Genomic DNA, 13,088 nt, shown 5'->3' with positions numbered 1-13,088 from the left:
GAGGCAGTCCCGTTTGGGCTCTGACAACAACCCAGAGGCCGAGGGGTACAGTATGCCCCCCCCCCCCTCTTTTCTTTGATGCAGCTGGAGGGAGAAACCAATTCGGGGAAGAACCAAGGAGCTTGACTCCCTGGATGAGATTCTCATCTTGCAACCTCCTTATCAGGACAGTCTCTTACTCAGATCTGGTAGAGAACCAGATGAAAGGAAGATACCAGGTGCCGAAGCGCATGGGATCTGGCTGTTCTTGAAGAGGTTGGATTCAAGGACTGATGCGGTCTTGTTGAACCTGCGGAAGTTTTGGATGTAGAACTAGCAGCGAAGGTGTTGTCTTCCACCCACAAGAGTTCATTTCAGAGTGGGTCATGGTCATTGTTGAACTGGCCGGATGAAGACTGCCTGACCCGCTCTGCAGGTCTCGTGATCCTCGATGAGGATTTCCACAGTGTCTTAGAGTCCTGAGACTCTTTCCTCTGATAGAAGGTTTAGCACAGATAGTTTCGGTCGAACACCCTTATGTTGGTCACCCGTATGGGAAAGGATCGTATCTTTCACGCGTTTCGGGGCTACCCAGAGTTCTCAAGGGACCTCCTTGATGGGCGAGAGCCGGAAAGCATTGGATAGGGACTCTTCCATGCTCGAAACTACCACCTGGACTGCTGGCTGTGAAGCAGGAAAATGAGTGGGCAAGATAACACTTGACCTTCCCTTGGACATCCTGACAGGGGTCAGCTTGACCCTGGATGACACTAACTCATCAGAGACTTCTCTTTTCTGTTTCAGGCGAGAGGAAGAAATGGAAGTTTCTCCGCGGAATGGAACTGTGGATTTTTGCATTAGGTTCGTAGAAGGTGAGGAAAACTCCTCCTAGGGGATCTTGGGAGTTTCTGACGGACGAGCAGGTGGGATATCTGTCGTAAAGGCTTGCGTGACAGTCCAACCAAGGCTCCAAACCCCGGCTCCTGACCAAAAGCTGCACTATCGGAAAGTTCCCCTGAAGAGAACGATGAAGAGGGCTTCCGCAAGGAAGTCTTATCCGCTGTCGAAAAAGCTCACGAGAAAGGCTGCAGTGCTGATGTCTCCTTCAGAGGAAAAGGAATCAGACGTGAAGGGGGTCCTTCGAAACTTTGAACTCCTGCTGCTTAGATGACTTGCCTTTTCCCACTCCCCCTAGCGAAAGTGATGTTCTACATTTGCGAGGTGGAGAATGAGGCAAAGGAGAACGATGGGGAGAAGATTTACATCTCAGTGGAGGGAGCTCGGAAACTCAAGGGGTAGAAGCCTTAGAAAGCTTCTCTTCCGGCAAACAGCGCCATTCATTAGAGTGGTGTTGTTTTGAAGAACGTTGGCGACAATCGGGGACTGGTTCCTGGGGTCGCTGTAGTGTGGCAGCGAGGTCACAATTAGCTGTCTGTCGGCGAGCTGCTGATGGAGACTGTTGGTCGTTTGACGATCATCTAATCGATCAGAGCGTTGGCAAACAACATGCAGCGCGAGGCTGGTGTCATTTGCCTTTTGCTCTCGGAGAGCACCAATACGTTGGTGAACGACGAGAAGGAGACCATCGAGAAGATAAAGGACGGCTCACGAGCTGGCAGGTGGAGGGATGCTAGCGATCGGTGAGTTGGCGATCAGCGAGTCGGATATCTGTAGGTCAGAGGTCAGCGGGTCGGAGATCAACGAGTATGTGATCGGCGCGCTGATGATCGGTGACCCAGAGAGGGGCTGTGACCCTTAGGAGAGCGGTAAACCACTGGAGAGGATCGCAAACAGATCACCATCAATGAACGACAAGTAGCAGCCTGTAGACGAGTTGGTGATGAGAAACCGACCGAATGGCTGGAACCAGATGGCGAGCCATGAACCGGAGTTCGTCGGCGAGCAGATGGCGAGGAGTGATTGTCTGCCGAGCGCTGCGAGGAGTGATTGTCTGCTAAGCGCTGCGAGGTTGGCAAACGACGAGGCCGCCGAGAGTCCGTAGGTACAAACGAAGGTCGGGAACCAGGAGGGGTATCAAGAGCCAATGGTAAGCCTTGTGCATTACCCCAGTCGTCGAAAGAGAGTGCTGAGTTAGGTACCCGGAAGGAAAACTGTATTAAACTCCTTCAACTCTACGTAAGAGGCTACCGAAGTAGGGTAAACCCAAGAGAGAGGTAAGAAGACAATCTATATCATCCAGATGAGAAACCTCTCCGAAGAGAGACTCGGCAGCAGCTCCTTCAACTCTACGTGGGAGGGTTACCGAAGTAGCAAAGAGAGAAGACAATCTTGAGCTGGCTTAGTGATGAGCACGAGATGGCGAACAGCAAACGGTGAGTAAGAGAAAGTCAAGTTGACGAACGGACAGCTGTCGCCTGTCAAGAAACGCCGAAAGACAAGTCGCCGAATGCCGATCGGTGATCGATAAGATTGGTAAGAAGTTGGAGTTCGTCTAGTCAATAAATCGGCGATTGGCAAGCTAGAAAATCAGAGATCTGGTTACCTACGAGCAGGTGATCGGCGTAGCAATCAGCTATCTTTGAGCTTGCGATCAGCGATCATTAAGCTTGCAAACAGCTCGCTGGCAAAAGGTAGGTTGGCGATTGACGAGTTGGCAATCAGAGAGCTGCAAATAGGCGAGCTGACGAATGGCAGAGCTGCTGGCAATCGACAATCAGTTAGTTGAAGAACAGCAGTGTGGTTTAACGATTGGTGAGTTGGCGATGGGCGAGCAAGAAATCGGCCATCGGCGTACTAGAAAGCGGCGATCGGCAAGCTGACGATTGGTGAGATTGGAGGCCGATGATCGGAAAAAGACAAGCTAGCATTCAGCAATTGTTGAGCTGGGGATTGGCAAGCTGGAGAACGACAATCAGCAGGCTGACGATTGGCAATCGGCAAGCTAGCAATCGGCAACGGTGAGCCACAAACAGCAGTTTGATGGTGAGAGGTAGGAGAGGAGTGTCGGACAGACAAACGCCGCAAGGCTGGCGAGCACCAGAGATTGGCGAACTGTGGATCGGTGAGCTGGAAATCAGCACGTGTTGGCCCACAAGTTCAACACTTGAACCACGAACTTAATGGTCCGGGTACCCAAGAGGAAGGTTTCCATCGCCTTCCTGGTACTTTCCTTGGAGAAATCCTCTATCTGAACCAGGATTCCCAAGGACCCCAACCATAAATCTAGCCACGAAGTACTTTGCGACCTTTTGCTCAAGGATTTCTGTCACCGAGAACGCGACCTGACGGCTGGAGTCTCTCTGGGGAGATCCCCATAGCCAGCTCCTCCAGAGAATAGTGGAGTAGAAGAGCTGGTTTAGGCTCGTCTAAGACCTCGTAATACCTCCTTTGCTGAACGCGAGGAGGTGGGAGGAGCTTGGGGGAGGAGCCCGAACAAAGGGAGGAGGAGAACTTAAGAGAGCTGTGCGGCGATCTCAGTGCAGGCACTCTTCAGCCCCTGAGACCAGGGCAAGGCTGCGCTAGACTTTGTGGGCTTCTGAGAGCCGAAGACAAAGTCTAAGACTGTGTCTTTGCCCTCCTGGGGGGTTATCTTCGGGTCAGAAAACCCACTGAGAACCCTCATCACAGTCAATACCTGCCAATAGGCGTGCTCTGACTCCTGTTCCCCCTCTGAAGTGGGACTTGCAGCGGTCTCCTTCGTCCACCACCGAGAGCTTGTCTCGGGGTGGGTTGCAGTCGTCTCTAGGGTGACTGACTGTTTCTGCACGTCTGAAGGTCCTCGAAGAGAACTTAGACAACGTTTTGGAGTCTTTCGACTCCTTGTGAGGAAGAGGGTAAGCTTCCAGCATGGATGGTCTGGAATTCCTAGTTGCTTTCGTAGGTGTGGTGCTCTCATCACGAGGGGAGTTTTCTTCCAAAGGTGGTAGGGAGGAGACCGGAACAGGTTCCTCATGAAGTTCCCTTGGCTGAGGTGGCGGTGACCAAGGAGAGCGGGTGGATGGAGAACCAGAGAGGTTCAACGTTGTCATTGATAGCCTCACAGGGGTCACTTTCACCCTAGAAGATGAGATGGTATCTGGGACTCCTCTTTTCCTCTTCAGGGAAGAGACAGCCGAGGTTCTTTGCCGGGCGTCTGCTGGAACCGAAGATGTTGGAGGCTCACATAGGCTTCCGAGATGCAGGCTGAGAGGAGAGGCCCGTAAGCTTGTAAAACTGCCCTGACAATGGAGACAAACCAGGGCTGTTTGTTGATGCTGGTGCTATCTGATAGATCCCCCGAAGGGAAGGAAACCAAAGGTTCCCTTCGAGGAGTCTTCTCTGGAACCGCTGGATAGCATGGGTTTGCCTTGCATGCCAGTAATTCTGGAATCTTAAATTTCCCAGAAGTGACCTTTCCCTCTTTCCCGGTCGGTCGGTCGCTCTGTAATGCGTTTGCAGGGAGGGGAATGGGGTGACGGTGGCCCGTGGACTAAGACTCCCATTCCTTGGTGAGAGGACCAATGGTCTGGAGGGCAAAAGCCTACCTTCCTGCGCCTGCTCCTTTAGTTTATGACCACCTACCTGTTCTTCCATAAGATGATGTGACTTCTTGGAAGTCGGCGGAGGATGATGGATGTTGACTTCTGTCTGTGCTTCACAATGTTGCGGTACATGCCTAGGTGTTGGCGAGCGTTGCCTAGCTGCTGAAGGTTGACACAGAGGAGAGCTCTGGAACGTAGGTGAATGCTTGCGCTTTGGCGAGCGTTGACACGCTGGCAAACATTGGCAAGTCGGCGCAGGCTGATGCGTTGGATGACGATGAAGACTGCAGCTACCTTGCCGGGGTGCTAGCACGCAGTTTTCGTCGACGTCAGAGTTGGATCCTCTGGCCCTTGTTAACGTTGTGGTATCGGAAGACTCGTCTGCTGCCCTTACCCCCCTGCTAAACAAAAGTCCTAAGCACGTCTCTCCTGCGAGTGTTCCTCCCTCTCATGGGAGTTCACTCATAGAGACTCCTCTTCGGAGGACTGCTTCTGGCGGTCAGCTTGCTGATCCCCCGGCACCTAGAGGCCGTCCCTGTGGTGGTCGTTCCCAATGTGCTTGCCCTCCTCTTTGCCTGAGAGGTGCTCCTTTGCCATTGGTATAGAGGTACCTCTTTGGCTCATCAGTCTCATCATCGTAGCCCTCCTCAAAAGAGGAACCTTTTCATCCGACGTCACCTGGTTCTTGACCTTCGCCTGCCTTCGGACCTTCTCCTGACGACGCAGCTGCTAGTCTCCAACCCTCAGTTCAGGACTCTCCGCATGAGGATCGCTCGCAATCAGAGGATGTTCGTCCTTCTGAAGGACTCATCCTTTCTTCAGGTAGTCATCTTGCTGCGCGCTGACTTGCCAACCTCCTCCTAGTCCATCTCCTGCTCACTTTCCTGGTTCCCGACTCCTTTCCGCTCGTCATTCTCCGTCTCGTCATCTGCCTATGTGCCAATCGCCTGCGCGTCAATCACCTGCTTGTCTCGATGATCCTGTTCGTCGTGGTCCTACCAACCATCGTTGGCCAACACGTCGCCCTCGGAGTTTATCGCTGTTGGCACTCGTCCAAACAAGTGCATGCCACGTTAACAGTCACCTAAGCGTTAGCGTTCGCTAGCACTTTTGTTGACGAGTGTCAACAGTGATAAACTTCGAGGGCGACGTGTTGGCCGACGATGGTCGGTAGGAGCATGACGAATAGCATCATCGAGACGAGCAGGTGATTGACGCGCAGGCAGATAACAAGACGGAGAGTGACGAGCGGAAGGGAGTCGGGAACCAGGAGAGTGAGCAGGAGACGGACGAGCAGGAGGTTGGCAAGTCGAGGGTTGACTATCTGGAGAAAAGATGAGTCCTTCAGAAGGACGAACATCCTCTGACTGCGAGCAATCCTAATGCGGAGAGTCCTGAACCGAGGTTCGGGAAATAGCAGCTGCGTCGTCAGGAGAAAGTCCGAAGGCAGGCGAAGTTCGAGAACCAGGTGACGTCGGATGAAAGGGCTTCTCCTCTAAGGAGGGCTACGATGACGAGGCTGACGAGCCAGAGGTATCTCTTAAGCAATGGCAAACAAGCACCTCTCAGGCGAAGAGGAGGGCAAGCACGTTGGGAACGATGACCACAGTGACGCTCTCTAGGGGCCGGGTGATCAGCAAGCTGACCGTCAGCAGCAGTCCTCCGAGGAGGAGTCTCTATGACTGAACTCCCTCAAGAGGGAGAAACACTTGTAAGAGAGATGTGCCTAGGACTTTGCTACCTCCTCGAAGGATGTTCAGCAGGGGGGAAGGGCAGTCTTCAGCAACGGCGGAAGAGGCAGAAGAGGCAGGAACATTGACAGGCAGGGCAGCAGATGAGTCCTCTTATACCACAACGTCGACAAGGGCCCGAGGATCCAACTCCAACGAAAAATGATATTTTCAATTCAAAATAAATTTTTGAATATACTTACCCGGTGAATATATAAATAGCTTACGTCTCCGACGGTCGACAGATTCCAAAAACTCGCGAGCGATCGCCAAGAAGGTTGCCGGGTTGCCCACCAGCGCCGACTATCGGCCAGATACCGCATATACTTCTCAACCAAACCAGTTCTTCTCAGTCCGTAGGGTCTCTATCGGGGAGGAAGGGAGGGCCTTTAATTATATATATTCACCGGGTAAGTATATTCAAAAATTTATTTTAAATTGAAAATATAATTTTTAAATATTAAACTTAGCCGGTGAATATATAAATAGCTGATTCACACCCATGGTGGTGGGTAGAGACCAGTATTAAAACAATAAAGGCGTATATGCTCAAGAGTTTTTGACAAATATTCAAAAAACAAACTTAAGTATAGGTACCTGATAAGGAAGCTGACTCTGATGATTACTCTGCCTCATTAGTCCGCTATCCTCACGAAGCCCAGCGATCCTCTTAGGATGCTGAAAGACTCCCAGGAGCTGCTATAACCAGGGTGAACACCCCTACAACAGGACCTCATCAATACCCTTAATCTGGGCGCTCTCAAGAAACAATATTTTGACCACCCGCCAAATCAAAAGATTGCGAAAGACTTCTTAGTCTCCCGTACAACCCAAAACAAGATTAAAAATTTCAAGAGTAGATTAAAAGGATATTGGAATTAAGGGAATGTAGTGGTAGAACCTTCACTCACTACTGCACTCGCTGCTACGAATGGTCCCAATGTGTAGCAGTCCTCATAAAGAGTCTGGACATCTTTCAAGTAATATGAAGCGAACACCGACTTGCTTCTCCAAAAGGTCGCGTCCATAATACTTTTAAGGAATCTATTTTGCTTAAACGCTACCGAAGTTGCTATCGCTCTAACTTCATGAGCCTTTACTTTAAGTAAATTACGATCCTTCTCACTTAAATGAGTGTGTGCCTCTCTAATCAAAAGTCTAATAAAATAAGACAACGCATTCTTAGACAAGGGCAAAGAGGGCTTTTTAACGGAGCACCATAAAGCCTCTGAACAACCTCATCGCGGTTTAGTTCTGGATAAATAAAATTTAAGAGCTCTAACGGGGCACAGCACTCTTTCAACTTCATTCCCCACAATCTCAGAAAGACTGGGGATTTCAAATGATTTAGGCCAAGGACGAGACGGAAGTTCATTCTTGGCCAAAAAACCAAGTTGAAGAGAACATACTGCTTTATTAGCGGAGAAGCCGATATTCTTGCTAAAAGCATGTATCTCACTAACCCTTTTCGCCGAAGCCAACCTCACCAAGAAAAGCGTCTTGAGGGTAAGATCCTTCAGGGAGGCTGAATTTAACGGTTCAAACCTGTCTGACATAAGGAACTGTAGGACCACGTCCAAGTTCCAAGCAGGAGTCGAAACATGACGCTCCTTGGAAGTCTCGAAAGACTTAAGCAGGTCTTGAAGATCTTTGTTATTAGAAAGATCCAAACCTCTATGCCTGAAAACAGAAGCTAACATGCTTCTGTAGCCTTTAATGGTGGACACAGAGAGGGAGCGACCGTTTCTCAGATAAAGCAGAAAATCCGCAATCTGCGCTACAGAGGCACTGGAAGAGGAAATAGAGGAGGACTTGCACCAATCTCTAAATACCTCCCATTTTGACTGATAGATCCTGATGGTAGAGGATCTTCTAGCCCTCGCGATCGCTCTAGCTGCCTCCTTCGAAAACCCTCGAGCTCTAGAGAGTCTTTTGATAGTCTGAAGGCAGTTAGACGAAGCGCGGGGAGGCTTTGATGAAATCTCTTTACGTGAGGCTGTCACAAGAGATCCATCCGCAACGGCAGACTTCTTGGAACGTCTACTAGCCATAGAAGTACCTCTGTGAACCACTCTCTCACGGGCCAGAGGGGAGCAACCAACGTCAACCTGGTCCCTTCGTGAGAGGCGAACTTCTGCAGCACCTCGTTTAGGATCTTGAAAGGTGGAAAGGCATAAACGTCCAGGTGAGACCAGTCCAGAAGAAAAACGTCTATATGGGCCGCCTCTGGATCTGGGACCGGAAAGCAATAAGTCGGGAGCCTTTTTGTCAACGAGGTCGCAAAGAGATCGATGGTGGGTTGACCCCAAGTCATCCAAAGTCTCTCGCACACATCCTTGTGGAGCGTCCACTCCGTAGGAATCACCTGACCTCTTCGACTGAGACAGTCCGCCAAGACATTCAACTCCCCTTGGACAAATCTCGTCAAAAGAGAGATGTTTCGATCTTTTGACCAAATGAGAAGGTCCCTTGCGATGACGAAAAGAGAGTGGGAGTGAGTGCCTCCTTGCTTTGATATGTAAGCCAAGGCCGTGGTATTGTCCGCATTCACCTCCACCACCTTGTTTCGAATCAGTCTCTCGAAACTCCTTAACGCTAGATGGACTGCTAAAAGCTCTTTGCAGTTTATGTGAAGACGCCTCTGGTCTGCGGACCAAAGACCCGAGCATTCCAGATTGTCCAGAGTCGCCCCCCAACCCAAATCCAATGCGTCTGAAAACAACACATGGTTTGGGTTCTTGACTGCCAGAGAAAGACCTTCCCGAAGTCTTATATTGCTGTCCCACCAAGCTAGACAAGTCTTGACTGGATCGGAGATTGGAATCGAGACCGTCTCTAAACCCTTCTCCTTGTTCCAATGGATGACTAGGTGGAACTGGAGAGGGCGCAGGTTGAGTCTCCCTAGAGAGATAAACTGTTCCAGTGACGAAAGAGTCCCCAGGAGGCTCATCCAATCTCTCACAGAGCAACGGTTTTTCTCTTGCATGAGACGGACTTTGAGCAAAGCCTGCTCGATCCTGTTGGCAGACGGAAAAGCCCGAAAAACTCGACTCTGTATCTCCATCCCCAAATAGAGAATGGTCTGGGATGGAGTCAGTTGCGACTTCTCCATGTTCACCAAGAGACCTAACTCTTTCGCAAGATCCAAAGTCCACTGTAGGTCCTGCAGACAGCGATGACGGGACGACGCTCTGAGTAACCAGTCGTCCAAATACAGGGAGGCTCTGATCCCCGATAAATGTAGGAACCTCGCTACATTCCGCATGAGCCTCGTAAAAACAAGAGGAGCAGGGCTGAGGCCAAAGCACAGTGCTCGGAATTGATACACCACCTTCCTGTACACAAACCTCAGATAATGTTGAGAATTTGGATGTATCGGAATGTGGAAGTACGCATCCTGCAGGTCGAGAGAGACCATCCAGTCGCCCTCTCTGACTGCCGCCAAAACGGATTTGGTGGTCTCCATCGTGAACTTTGTTTTTACAACAAACACGTTGAGAGCACTTACATCCAGCACTGGCCTCCAACCTCCTGAGTTCTTCGGAACCAGGAAGAGACGGTTGTAAAAACCTGGGGATTGAAGGTCCGAGACTTTCACCACCGCCCCCTTTTCTAACAACAGAGACACCTGAAGATGTAACGCCTGTCTCTTTGTCTCCTCTCGATACATGGGAGAGAGGTCTATCAGAACTTCCACAAGAGGAGGTCTTCGTACAAAAGGAATTTTGTAACCCTCCTTCAGCAACAAAACAGACTCCTGGTCTGCACCCCTCTTCTCCCAGGCCTGCCAGAAGTTGGTCAATCTGGCACCTACTGCTGTCTAAGGACGTGGGCAGTCAGACTCTGCCACGTGAGGATCTAGCTCCTCTCTTCTTGCCTCGCTTGCTATCGGCACGAGAGCCTCCCCTACTGGGGGCTCTGCCACGAAAAGGCGGGATAAACCTAGCCGCTGGTGTGTCAAACTTAGAGCAGCAGTAACAAAATGATCGGGAAACAGATCCTTAAAGATAAGCATTATCTTTTCAAAGTCAAGGGATTGCTGAGCAACCCTAGGATCCTCTCCATCCGAAAGGGTCCCCAGGGAACATCAGCAGGCAGGGGATCAACAACTTCCTCATCCGAAGGAACATCATCCGACAAAGGCAAAGTCCTTCGACACGGAGAAGCATGCCGTGGAGGCAACGATTGACAGGCTACATCAATATGCGAAGGAGCCGCAGCAAAAGCAGAGGTAACGACGTCACGTCGAGACTGCAAAGACTGAAAGTCTTGAGGCTGAAAAACAACAACAGACTGTGGCGACTGACGTCCGACGTCACGTCGGGACTGCACAGACTGCAGGTCTTGAGGTTGAAAAACAACACCAGACCGCGGCGACTGACGTTCGACGTCACGTCGGGACAACGGAGTCGGCCGACGAACGTCACGTCGGGACTGCGGTGACCGCTGCTGAACGTCACGCTGTGACTGCGGAAAATGAAGTTCAACGTCACGTAACTGACGTGACTGACGAGGAACACGATCAGAGTCACGTTTAACAGCACCGCTAACATTAGCGCTAACGTCAAAATGACGAGACCAATCTCGCTTAGGTGGTTGAAGACCTGAGTCACACTTGCCGGACTGACGAACCGCAAGCAAAGGATCTTTACGAACCTGGTCATGCTCATAAACTTCCATTAAGGATGAAAGTTTCAACTGCATGTCTTGTAAGACACTCCACTTAGGGTCAACGGGAGTCGAAACGGGCCGTGACGTCGGCAACGTCTGTGCATGCAAGTCATAGCACCGAACGAGACCCTCGGACTCAGCGTCACGTTTACGCTTAACAGGAGAACAGCCATCCAATGACTGAATACGGTCAGAGCTGTCCCAATGACTACAGCCAGGACGCTGGACCTGTCCTGAAGGGACTGACTTGCGTTTTAAGGGTCTTGAAACCTTACGCCAAGGCTTCTTATGAGGCGAATCATCGGAAGACGAGGAGAACTTAGTTTCTCCCGTCTTATGGTAAGGACATGCTTGAGGAGCAACGTCTGATACCTTTGAGGGAACGTCTGTACGTTGGTTTACACCTCTCACTCCCTTAAGTCCTACGACATTCCTTCTCCCTGGTGCAGGGGAGCTTGAAATAGGTCTCGGACTAGGCAAGTGACAAGCACGAACAGACGAACCCTCCGTCACAACACTAAACACATTAGTCGCACTTTCCACTTTACCACTTTGACTTTCCACTTTACCACTTTGACCCTTTAAAAGTTTAACGTCGGACATAAGCTGGTTCCTGTCCGATGCCAAGGTTTCGACCTTCTCACCCAACGCTTGAATAGCCAATAACATTTCATGCATTGAAGGTTCATGAGTGCCAATAGGGGGTTCTGAAACTACCACTACAGGAGAAGGATTAGCTTCAGGGGCATGGGAAGAGGAAAAATCTATAGATCTAGAAAAGCTTCTTCTCACCCTGTCTCTTTCGAGTTTCCGAGTATATTTCTCATACTCCAACCACTCGAATTCCGATAAAATCACACATTCCTCACATCGATCCCCTAATTGACAGGATTTACCCCGGCAATTACCACAAACAGTATGAGGATCGAGAGAAGCTTTCGGAAGACGTTTGTTACAGTCTTTCGCACATTTACGATAGACAGGAGAAGGGTCAGCCATTATGAAAATCCAAAGAAAATCCAAAGGAAAGCCAAGTTCATCAACAATAATCAAAAAAGGGTTTCAAGAGTTTTATTGAAGAAAAAACCAACACAGCGAAAGCAATAAAACCAAAACCAAGTACTTCACCAATCGGTAGAAACTTGAGGTCAAGCGCGAGCGGAACCAATGTTGTCTGGACCACCGACAGAGAAGAACTGGTTTGGTTGAGAAGTATATGCGGTATCTGGCCGATAGTCGGCGCTGGTGGGCACACCCGACAACCTTCATGGCGATCGCTCGCGAGTTTTTGGAATCTGTCGACCGTCGGAGACGTAAGCTATTTATATATTCACCGGCTAAGTTTAATATTTAAAACTGAGAGCTAGCACCCCGGCAAAGTAGCTGCAGTAGGGCCTTCTTGGAGTTGGAACCCGGTAACCCCAAGAATGGCCAAACCTAGAGAAGAGGAAACAGTGACATGGAAACCCCCACAACCCCCCACCCCCGGGAGAGGCGGGAGCGTTTCGCTAGGGGAAGCAACACCGTCTCTCGAGGACCAAGGTTGTCCAGGGGTTAGGCAGCCTGCGCTACTACTCGATGATCCTCCGGAGGAAGCCAAACAAGCAGGAGCTTCGGAGGAAGGTCGGGAAGCAGAAGAAGAAGCCTTGAGTTTCTTCTGCTTCGAAATAACCTTTGAAGGAGAAGAGTCCCGCTAAGACTTTTTCTTACGCCATCGCCTAAACCTTTCCACACTGGGATGCAGACCTCTCCCAACACTTATTAAACACATCACACCATTGACCTCTGCAGATAGGGCTAAGGGTGTGAAGATCAGTATCCTCGGTGGATATAAAGGTACCGCAGGTGCGGCACTCAGGGCGAGGGCAGGTATGCATGGTTGCCAGAAGAAGTCAAGGCACACTAAAATACTGAAAAGAAAAAGAGAAAAAGCATTAAATGGCAGTCTAAAGATTGTGAGGATGAAGAGCGACAACGACCAATCACCATCCGAGCCAAAAGCAAAGTGAACTCAGTCACGGGTGTGTGAGCGGGAGGGGTAGCTAGCTATCCCACCTAACCCCCTTAACTAGCGGGATGATTAGTTAACCCTCACTAAATTTTAATGGCTCATCCTTTCAGCTTTGCCGAAAGTAATACCCCTAATAAATAGCATAGGTTTGTATTCTAGCTACGGAACAGAACAAGATTAAAAAGTCAAAAGGTCGGTCGGCTGGAGAGGGGAAAG

The 13,088-nt window shown here is 50.2% G+C and overlaps 1 protein-coding gene across 2 annotated transcripts in view; it reads right to left on the bottom strand.

Moving 5' to 3' along the window:
* pea (ATP-dependent RNA helicase pea) overlaps nt 1-13,088 on the bottom strand; it is a 274,698-nt gene that overhangs the window by 239,423 nt on the left and 22,187 nt on the right. The window lies entirely within an intron of this gene.

The sequence above is a fragment of the Palaemon carinicauda genome, chromosome 1, assembly GCF_036898095.1.
Source record: "Palaemon carinicauda isolate YSFRI2023 chromosome 1, ASM3689809v2, whole genome shotgun sequence".
In the NCBI taxonomy this organism is placed as follows: domain Eukaryota; kingdom Metazoa; phylum Arthropoda; class Malacostraca; order Decapoda; family Palaemonidae; genus Palaemon; species Palaemon carinicauda.
This window is presented reverse-complemented; position numbering and strand designations above follow the sequence as displayed.